Raw genomic sequence first — 10,957 nt, forward strand, 5'->3', positions numbered from 1 at the left:
GGGGATCTTCCCAACCCAGGGATCAAACCCGTATCTCTTACATCTTTTGCTTTAGCAGGTGGGGTCTTTAACACTAGCATCACCTGGGAAGCCCTTCCCAGGCCCGACCTAGGACTTAATCACACTGGAATCCTCAAAAGCAAACCCTTTTATTTCAAACACTACAGAGTTGAGAGCCCATGACACCAAGGTGAGAAGGCCAGAATCATGAGGGTCACATAAAAACCGCATGTTGTACCAGGGCAGAAAGGTTAAGTTTATGTCATATGTTTGTTTCTCTGCTTTCCTGAGCAGGGCTAAAGCCTCAACGTATTTGAGGTAAGGTATTTTTCTTTCAGGAGTATCTTTGATTTAAAACTGAGGCAATGGAATAAAACCTTTGTGGCTCTAATTGTCTGAAACGTTTGTTTGCTTTTTGCTTTTGTTTTGGGCACTGATGTCTCCCAACAAAAAAAATCAAGGAAGGAATGGAAGGCAGGTTTGAAAAGTGATTACTCAATCAGGTCAAACGTTTGAGAAGTAATATGTTTTAAAAATGTGACTTGAAGCTAAGCAGGCCCTTGATGAAAGACTCCAATTGCAATCAGTTAACACCCACGTTCTCTCCCTCAGAGTCTCGGCCCCAGAATGTCACTGTAGCATTGTTAGGACCAATGTTTAAAAATGACTGTGATGAACACAAGATACGGCTGGGAGCTAAAAACTCAAAATGTTTTACATTGAACGCTGACTTGACCCCCAAGAGCAAAACTCCCACCTCTCTGGGATAATGTAAATTGAACTCGGTGGTATGTTCTTTTTAAGCAAGCCAAAGTGCAGAGTTGTCCCCTGGGCTGGTCTCTCAGAAGCACCTTTTTGTTTATTATTTTCTGTGCACACATATTGTTTCCTGGTTTTAGTTCTAATGGTTTTCTTGGGTCCCAAGGCTTATTTGTTTTTCTTTTCCTTTAGTATTTGATTTTATTCATTTCATGCAATTTAACAGGTTATCTGTCATACCACGGTTGAAGATGACTTGGACTTTTGATCGAAACATTTGTAATTAAATCATGGAGTATGATAAGCAATGTTTGTGGTTGGTTGATGATCTGCTTTAAAATGTTTCATCCTAGAGAACAAACTTCACTTTTCTAAGGTAACTTTTCTAAGTTGATGTGAGTCTAAACACAGTTGTGTTAGAGGCATCTTTCATGAGCCTTTCCCACGTGCGTCCTCTGAACCCACACAGCAGCAATGTTGACAGTGCTCAGGAGGTTCCTACTTGAGGACATGTCCCTGTGGATCGGTGGCCCCCTCCCAAACCTTATCCTGACTCCTGCCAACAAGAATTTGGAGGGCGCGGGAGCATGGACAGGCTGGGGCTCACACTATGTCCTGAGAACCACAGGGATGAGAACTTCACCCAGAGAGACACCCTAACACTCTAAGTGAAGTGCTCCTAAACCAGAGTCGTTCCCATTTAAAAAATGGTAGCAGCCTTTAAAATTTTGTTCTCAAAACCCTGGGAAGAACACGGAGGGAGAGAAACAGAATCTCAGGAAAGTTAAGTGAGCTCAGCTTAGTCAACGGGCAAACAGCAGAGGCTGTCTGGGCACAGAAATTCCAGAAGGTGTCCTGGGGCAGACCAAGCTTTCTCCCCCTCCTCCTTCTCCTTCCTCCTCCTCCCTCCTTCCCCTTTCTCCTCCTCCCTCCTTTCTCCTCCCTCCCAGACCAAGTCCTCAGGCTGTCTGACCTGAACTAAGCCAGGCTGAGGGCACTGAACTACAGTCCAGCCTGAAAGAGTTACAGCTGTTCCTGTTTAAAACATAAGCTCTCTGAAAAAAATGTGAAATGTCCTAATATCTTGCACAGAGAATGTAGAAAAATCACATTTGTTTAAACCACTGGGAACTACCTGTGTTATTCCAGTTCTGGTGACATGAGCAGGAACTGGGTCAATGTTTGGAATATTTAATATTTGAATACCTTTCATGTTTTATTTTTATTTTTGACGTGTTGGCACGAGGCCTCCAGCTCTGCGATGCTGGGTCAAAGCTGTGGCCCCAATGTCACCCCTGATCAGCCTTTTCCCTCCAAACAGCCTCATGTGACTTCCCACCGAAAGACCAGGCATTTCTGCTTCTCATTAGCCCGAGACTGTGTTGATGTTGACAAACCAACACACCATCCTTCAATCTTCTCACCTTTGCCTGCCCAGTCCGAGGATGTTGCTGTGACTACAGGTCACAGCGTTTCAACCAGCCCCTTTGGCTGTGAGGATCCCCATTGTGCGTGGGTCCCGAAAAGGCCAATGCAAGGCGCTGGGGGCAGAGGTTTTGTCTGCTGGGGGCAGAGGAATAAAGGGCTGGCCTAGGCTGTATTCACATCAGAGCAGGTTGGCTGAGGATCTGGTTCAAGAGCGCACCTTATCAAGGTGTTGGAAAGCCCGCCCAGTCCTCCAAGCGCATTATTGGCAATTTTTAGGGGCAGCTTTTCTATAAAGCCAGGTGCAGAGGCATGGGGAGTGGGAAGGGTGTGCAGGTGTGGGGGCTCTCTCCCACGGTCTCTGGAGGCTGGCCCCAGGAGACCCTCTCCAGCCCACAGACCCCACACTCGGAACCCATCAGAGCAAGTAGTTTCCAGATGTGGCCAGGTGACAAGCACATGCTTTCTAATTGAGAGATGAAATGTCAGCACTCTCACGAATCTCAGAATAGCACCGACTAGTGTCTCTCATAGAAAACTTACATAAGAAAATAGCTTTTTATTCTATTACAATGGTAATCACTCCTGAGAAAATATGCATTAGAGCTAATGAGGAGCTGAGGCCAAGTCAGTGCAGCACTTTTAATGTGGGAGAAATTGCTTAATGATTCAAGTTTTTTTTTTTTTTAACCAAAACGTATTCTTTTGCTTATCCTGGTTTAACTGGGATCTGTTTACCCCTTGCATGGCCACTGGCACGAGCCAAATGCAATTGTTCCACATATCTCTTTTTTCGGCCTCTGAATTTTTCTCTCTCCTCCTTCAATTCCCCTCTTTGGGCCTCCAGGAGGTTAGCAGGTTTCTTTTCTACCCCAAAATGGACATGGGGGCATCTTTGTTTCTATTTTAACATCACCTATTTCTCATAGAATCATTCGAAGAAGTTGTTTCTGCCCCAGTTAAGTGAAAATGAAATGAAACGTCATCGGCTGGAGATTCATGGGGCCGTGTTTTGCGGTGAAGGGAGCTGCGAATGGATTTCCAAACCCTTCCTCAGACATGGCCTCCAACTCGCAGGAGAGTGGTAAACAGGAGGGAAGGCAACAGGGTTGGAGGAGGGGCACTGACATTCTCCATCATAAGAAACTTCAGACAGAGATTTCCCCAGTTTTTTCTGTATTTGATAAGGCCTTCTTGATGACCGGGATTCCACTTCCATGCAGTAGGTGGGGGCAGGGTGGGAGAGGGCAGCAGATGAGTGATAAACTAACCTCTGCTGGGAGCAGAGGGACCCCGGGGTGTTGCAGAAAGAGAGGGAGGGAGAGAGGTGAGGACTCGTCCTCAAACGGCTCACAGGCCAGCACCTGTGGTCTGATCTCCAGAAAGACATTCCACACCACCACCAGGCACAGAGCATGCAATAATTCATCCCAAACCTGCTCCAGCCACTTCCTGTCCTAGCCAGAATGGACATCAGACCACCGCCCGGCTGGCTTTGCAGTCTGGTTGCCCGGAGCATTTAGCGAGTCAAAGCCCCTCAAAAGACCACATCCCAGCACCAAGTCTGACTGCCCGGCGATCTCTCCTCAGCAAGGAAAAGTTGGCCGGCTCCCGGTTTTGTTACCGGAGGCTCACCCCACGGGCTGCAGGTCTTTGCAGCGCAGCAGCCGCTCCCTTTGGGCTCTGACCAAACACACTGGCCAGCAGGAGAGGGGTCAACAAGATCCACAGACCCGGGGGCTCACCCCACTGCCTGAGCCTGATTCTAACTAAAGCACGGAGCCACCTACTCCCGGCCCCTAAATCGGCCAAACCCTCGGCCAGTGTCTGCCGCACCGAACCTGAACCCAGGACGCGGCCGAGAAGGCGCAGACAGGAGTCCGGCCAGGAGCCTGGCGGGCGCCAGAGCATCTGACGCCGCAGAAGGGTTGTGCGCACCTGGAGTCTGGGTGACAGGCGCCTAAGGCTCTGCGTGCACGGGGACCACCCCAGGAAAGGAAGGCAACCAGAGGACCCCTTCCTCTAGTCCTTCAGAAAAGCCGAGCGACCCCACTGGCAGCCTTCCCAAAGCAGGACTCGAAGCGCCCACTCCACTGGAACCGCCGCAAACGCATTGCCATCAAAGCCCCTTCCCTAGGAAAAGTGCCCAGTTTTCCCTGTAACCCAAATCCCTCGCTCCTCACCTCCGAGAGCGCGCACGAAGAGACAGAAATCGCACCAAGGAAAATTGTGACCACAACTTGAACCCCCAAACGCATCCACTCTCTGCCCTCTCTGCGCGGTTGCTGGCAGCTCCCGGGGCTGCGGGCGGTAGCGGCCGCGAGGGGCTCCCGGGTCCCGGGCCCCAGGGCGCTCTCACCCTTGCCTTCCCTTTTCCCTCCGCTTGGTGAAGCGAAGCCCGCTTCCCTTCCCGGTCCCATATGAACCTCGGTCCGCACCTCCGCCGCGGCCCCGCTCACCAGCCCCCGACTGTCTCCTGTGAGTCACTGGAAGGGGTCTCCGGACCCGCAGAACCAATGCCTGCCGCGCGCCTCCACCGCCCGGGCAGCCCTGCTCCACCGCGCTCCCGGGTCTCGATCTCAGCAGCTCCCTCCGACTTCTCACAGCGGCCCCTCGGCGCCGCCCGGGTGCCTAGGGTGGCGAGGCGCCAGGCTGCAGCCCGGGCTGCCGGCGCCCAGCCCCTTCTTTCTCATCTTCTTCGCTTGCTCCGATTCTCCCAGGCGCCTGGCGACCCCGCGCCTCCCCGGTCCCGCCGCCCGGACTGCCCGGACTCACCCCCGGCGCCACGCCGCCGCCGGTCTGCGCTCTCCGAGGCGGAGCCAGGACTCCCTCCCGCGCGGGGGCCGCCTCCCCGCCTCCCGCCCGCGGCCCCTGCCCCACTGCCGCGGACCCCTCCTCTGCCCGCGCGGCCGGGGCGGTCGGGACTTACCTCCTGGACAAGGTGACCCGCTAGTGCGCTCGGCGGCGGCCCGCGCGTCTCCGGAGACAGCGAGCGAGCGCGCGGGGCGCCGGGGATCCTGCGCCCGCCTCTGCTTCCCGCTCCCTCCCCCGCCGCCCGGCCCTTCCCTCCGTCCCCTCCGTGCAGCTCGGCTCTGCGCTCGCCGCCCGCGCCCCCGGCTGCCCCGCGCGTCCTGGAGCGCCGGGACGCGGGGCAGCGGCGGCGGCCCGGGCGGCTTGAGCTAGCGAGCGGCGGCGGCGGGGCGGAGCCCGGCCCTCAGTCCCCGGGAGAAGAGGGTGCGGGGAGACTCCCGCGGCGCGCGCCCGGCGGGCGGGTGGGCGAGGGGCACCCGGGGCGCGCCGCTTGGTTCGGCTGCAGAGCCTAGAGACACGCGTGCCTGAGGCGGCGGCCACGGGCGCGGGGGGCGGCAGGGAGGAGGAGGAGCAAGGAGGGAACGGCTCCGCGTGAAGGCTCCGCCAACTTTGCCCCGGGCGGCCGGGCCCCGCGGGGGATCGCGTCTGGCAGGTGGCCCGGGCCGGTGTCTGGGAATGTGGGTGACGGAGGCTGGGGGGGAAGGGGGAGGCCCCTGGAAACTAGTGGGGCGGATTTGCCTCCTGGCTGGGAGGAGAGATGGCTCCCCTCGGTCCTAAAGGCCTCCCCAGGCTCTGGTTCGTTCTTTTTGAGGTCTCTAAGGACCCCCTTTACAGGCCTGATCTGCCCGAGTCTTGACCAGCCAGCCATCCTCGCGAAACCCGGCATGGGGCTCAGACTCGGGTCCCGGGCACAGCGTCTGCCTGGGCCTTGGGGATTGAGAGGAAACTAGGGCGGGTGAAGAAGGAGATGGGGGTGGGTGGGCATAATCCTGATGAAGAGAGTGGGTAGTGGGGAGGGAGGGAGGGAGGGAGGGCACCTCCCAAGATAGTCTGCATTTCCAAGGTTGAAGAAGGCGGGGGAAGTGGTGTTTTCAGCTGGGATTTCACAGAGAAAGAAGACGAAAGAAATAACCAGAAAGAGTGATTTAGGGAAAGAATCTGTGAGCCCACTTCTGTCCCAGGCACAGAGGTGCCAGGCGGGCAGGCACTGGCCACGCGCTGGCGGTCATGGTCTGTTTCGTCCAGGAGACCTGCCACGGTGCACTGTCTGTTCCTGCCTGGTCACCCCAACCCTTTGCCCCCAAGAAGGCATCTCTTCCTCTGCCTGGAGCCTAGGGTGGAGTTTCTGGATGGCTGGGATGGGAGGTGGGGCCAGAACATAGGTCTCTCCCCGAGTTCCCTTTGAGGGACTGGCTCCTGTTGGGTGCCTGGCAGCCCAGAGAGAAGGCTCAAAGTGGGCACGGGGGTGGGGGCATGGGTCAGCAGACCCGGCTCCATTTGTGCTCTGTGTTAATCCACCCGAAAGCCACCCCTCTCTATCTTTGCAAGGTGGCAAAGTGCAGCCAGGTTTCTTCCTCCAGGTCCCTGAAAGGGGTGTGGTCTGGAACTTTCTGGAAAGGGCACTAGAGGAACTGCTCGGATGGGAGGAAGATGCCATCTTACCCTAGTGAACTTGCCACTGACCCTGGATCCTTTCCTGACTAGAACGTTCTGTCATCTGAACCACTGGGCTGAGCAGATACTGTTAGACTCATTGGAGGTGGACAGGCATGACTCCTGTTTATCACCTGGGGGTTTTGCAGCCACCAAAATACAGCTGACCTGGGTTCTCACCTCTCATTGCACTTGTACTTGTCCAGGCTTTGCCTTGGCTTCGGGGGCCTGTTTTGTTTTCTGCTCCAGAGAACACCAGCATGGGGGCGCAGCTGCACCTGCCCGTGTCTCCAGAGCACGACATACCTTTTCCACTGGACTTTTCTGGATAGAGCAGGCAGGTACCTCGTGAGTGTGGTGTAACATGTGACCCCGGGCTGTGCTGACTGCCTGCGTGGTGCTCTCTCCAGAAGTGAGGGGTGCAGAGAGCAAGGAAGGGAGCCTCTTCTCAGTGGCCTTCTGTGTGGAGTTCTGTGGTTCGCCTCTGTGTCGTGTCCTTGGTACTTTGGAACATTCCATGCCGGTGCTTTGGAACTCAGTCCCCAAGCTCTTCCAGGTAACGTGTGGAGAGTGGGTATGTGGGGTCAGTGTGGTGCATTTCCGAACGTTTTCTAAGGCTTCGTTTTCATAACACACTTCACCCAGTTTAGCATTTAAACAGTCTGATGGTCTTCTATTGTGGAATGAATATGGTGGGCCCCTTAGGTCACTATGTTTTATTCTCATACGGCTCTTGGTCCCAGAGCATCCCAGATCCTGAACAAATAGTGATTGACTGCACTAGATGGGGGTGGCATAAGTAAAATTAGATGTCTCTGAGGAAAGACGGTAATTTGAAGGAAAAGGGGAAAGTTCACGATGTGGTGAGTTATTATTATTGTTCATTTCTCCCAGGCCACTCACATAGCTTCAAGGATTCTAGAAGTATATTCTTTTCTAGATCCCACCCCTACACGTGCACAGACATCTTTTACTGTCTGCATTTCCATTGGGTGTCAGCATTCACTGCATGAACAACCTGCCAGGGCCAGGAATCTCAGATGACCAGAGGGGTGTCTCCTGCTCCGGGCAGATGTGGCCACTCGGGGAAGGCACCAAGGGCCAGGTGGGCACCTGGCTGGTCTGGAATGGTAGGCAGCCACACCTACAGGGTAGTTTCTCTTGAGCCTGGATCCCGAGGTGTTGCTCAGAATGTCGTCATCTCTGTTAACGCTGTGATGAGTGTTGAGATAGGAAGACACAAGAGGGACTGTCATATACCAAGCAGCGGGACACAGCAGAAGTCACCGGATCTCCTGGGTGTCAAGTAACCTTCTTGACAAGGCTTATCTCTTAGGAGCGATTACAGAACTTTCGGAGCTAAGAGAGGTCGGGGGCCAGTTCCTGTGCTGTGAACTGTTGCTCAGGCGCCAGCCACTGTCAGGCTCTGCATGACTTTCAGGAGAAGCTGTTAGTGCCCAGAGGCAGGCGGGAGGATGAAAGGACGCACGGACTGGAGATCTTCGGTAGGAGATATTCCTCAGCACATCTTGAGCTGAAAGCATCCAGACCCCAGGCAGAGCTTCCAAAGTGCCCTGCATGGTGCCTGCAGCTCAGCAGGCCCCTTTTAAACCACCTTTAGATCAAACGTGTGAAGCGCTCAGCCTTGTTATGTGCTGATTGTAATACTAAGGATAGAGCAATAGAGCAGGTGTATCCAATTTTAAGGCAGTGTCATTCATCTTGTTCCAGCCCTCCAATCTGTTATTACATAAATTGTCTTGATAGATGACATCCAGGAATTGAAAATGTCTTGTCCCAGGAGAATCTTGTGGACTCAGAAGGACAGAAAGATGACCAGTCAGGTGTTCAGCTGCTAAGTCATGTCTGATTCTTTGCGACTCCCTGGATTGCAGCACACTAGGCTCCCCTGTTCTCCACTATCTCCCAGAGTTTGCTCAAATTCATGTCCATTGAGTCAGTGCTGCTATCTAACCATCTCATCCTCTACTGCCCTCTTCTCCTTTTGCCTTCAATCTTTTCCTAGTATCAGCGTGTTTTCCAATGGGTTGGCTTTTCACATCAGGTGGCCAAAGTATTGTAGGATTGATGGGCAAGGCTCTAAGAAAAAATGATTTTGGTATCAGAAATAAAGGGAGAGAGATTCTGAACCTAGAAAAAATTATGAGGCAACGTCGAAGTGGGCATTTAAAACGGGAAGAGATGCACCAGAACTCCAGAACATGGAAGTCAGTGGAGTTCCTGGCACTCACCTGGTATGGCCCTCTGGTCCTCAGGCGGCCTGAGTGGGGTGTGAAACCCAGGTCCAACTTTCAGATCTGTGGTCTGGCCTCTGGATCCCTCACATCACTTTTAAAAATTGGGCTTAGCTTTATTGTGCTTCACAGATTTTTTTTATTATTACAAACTGCAGCTTCGAGGAAGCTCTGCATTGAGCAAGTCTATCTGTGCCATTTCCTTGCATCACTTGGAAATGAATCAAGGAGGGCAGGAAGCTAACACATTGTGAGCCACCTCTGTGATCCAGTGGATCAGTTACCCACTGCTGCAAACAAACCAGCCCAAACATTGTGGTTGAAAATGGCAACCCTTCGTTTGCTCACATCTCTGAGGGTGGTGGTTCTGGTTGAACTGCTGGGCACCTCTGACTCCCATGGTGTCACCTGGGCTCCCGCGGACATCCGTGGTCTGCTGCCCGCCAGGCTTTCCTAACCTGTCTGGGGGTGGTGACTGCAGACTGGGGTGATAGGCCCAGGCTGGTGGCGCCCAGCACCTCGGGCCCAGTGCACACGGCCTTCCAAGCTCACGTTGTATATAGTGAGGTCTCCCTGACCAAAGTCATCACATGGCCCAAGGTCGAGAGGTGGGAGATAGCCTCAAGCCTTTGATGGTGGGGCCTTGAGCTCCCAATGGAGATCGGATGCATGAGAATGGGAGGCATCTGGGCTATTTTTGCAATCAGCTGCTGTTGTATCCTGATCAGAGCATGGTGGGATGGCAGGACTGACCCCAGGAGAGGAAGAGGCTGAGTGCTGGGCACGGTGGTCTCACGGCTAGGGAGTGAAGAGGGAGCTCAGGTCAGGTCTGTTTCTGGCTCTGTGAACAGCCAACCTTCACATAGGGTGTGCCTCAGAGTGGGCTGATGGCGTACCACGGTGAGGGGCTCAGCGAGCCTGGGAGTAAGTGTCTGCCACTGCTGTTGCCTGTCCTCAGGCAGGGAGCCTGAGGTTTCCTCTCATTTAATGATTGTGGTTGTTGTATCTGCTGCCCGGCCATGTACAGATGGGCGTGTGCTCTGTGCACCGGCTGTTCCCTGGGCAGGGATGGTGGGTTATTGTTCGCAAAGGCAGTTGGCAAGACTGCCAGGGCTGCTGGGGACTTTTCTCAAGGAAATCGAGGGGAATGGCAAAATCTAGATTCTCGGCACAAAGCGTGCTGCTGCTAGAAGGCCTTCAGATGCCACACGAAAGGGCGATTGATGTTTTCTTTCATCCAAGTGCCTCTTTGTTTCAAGGGACAGAGGCTGAGCGAAGCCGACACCTATCAGATCCCCCGGGTCCCTCTGCCAGCCCGCAGCTCTGTGGGCCTTGCTGCTCAGGACTCACACCAGCATATGTCTCAGTCTCTTTTCCTGGGACAGCCTTCATTTCTCCTATCAGAATGTGAGCCTGTGGGCTTCTGCTCCACTCAGCTCCAGACTTTAAAGCCAGAGCCTGGAGAGATGACCCAGTGGGTCTAGGACCACCGGACACACACGGCACTCATGGGAGGACATGAAGAGGCAGGCCTGGTGACACTGTCCATCAGGGGTCGATTCTACACCTTTCCCAGAAAACAGCCCATATGCACCCGGCAGCCAGAGACCGTCTGGGAAAGGTCAAGTTCAAGGGCCTGCCTCTTCTCTAGGCAGATATCGTGGGCCCTTTCCACTAAGAGTCTCCCACCCTCCCCCGTTCTGTCTCCTGATTTTGACACTTTAGTTCTTCTTCCTGGACTGTCACTTGACTTGAGCACAGATCTGGCCTCGCATTCTCCTGGATACGTGGTGTCAGATGATGACCCAGCCTGTCACACCTTTGTGGCCAGCAGCACTGGTCCTCTGTGCTCCCCCTGACCTGCCTTAGCAGGTGACTTCTTCATCTAGGGACTCATTTCCATGACCCAGTTAATGATCCATAACCCATATCTATTATCATGACAGAGGATAGGATCAGCATAATCGGTATCTTTCATAAAATGTATTTTAGCTGAAAGTTGGAAATAGGATTGGTTCCAGGATGGTTGGACAGAAAAATAATTAGGAAAAACT

General features: G+C 53.9%; 1 protein-coding gene across 2 annotated transcripts in view; it reads right to left on the reverse strand.

Annotated features, from left to right (window-relative positions):
* The window catches only part of SYNDIG1 (synapse differentiation inducing 1), a 102,930-nt gene extending 97,689 nt beyond the window's left edge, over positions 1 to 5,241 (reverse strand). Inside the window, exon 1 of one of the 2 annotated variants that reach the window (XM_027559555.1) lies at positions 4,623 to 4,945. The gene's annotated coding sequence lies outside the window, so the exon portion shown is untranslated. Of the gene's footprint in view, positions 1 to 4,622; positions 4,946 to 5,113 lie in introns of those variants that run through there. The other variant, XM_027559554.1, reaches the window with a different exon arrangement.
* Positions 5,242 to 10,957: the final 5,716 nt, after the last annotated feature.

The sequence above is a fragment of the Bos indicus x Bos taurus genome, chromosome 13 (genome assembly GCF_003369695.1).
Source record: "Bos indicus x Bos taurus breed Angus x Brahman F1 hybrid chromosome 13, Bos_hybrid_MaternalHap_v2.0, whole genome shotgun sequence".
NCBI classification, from domain to species: domain Eukaryota; kingdom Metazoa; phylum Chordata; class Mammalia; order Artiodactyla; family Bovidae; genus Bos; species Bos indicus x Bos taurus.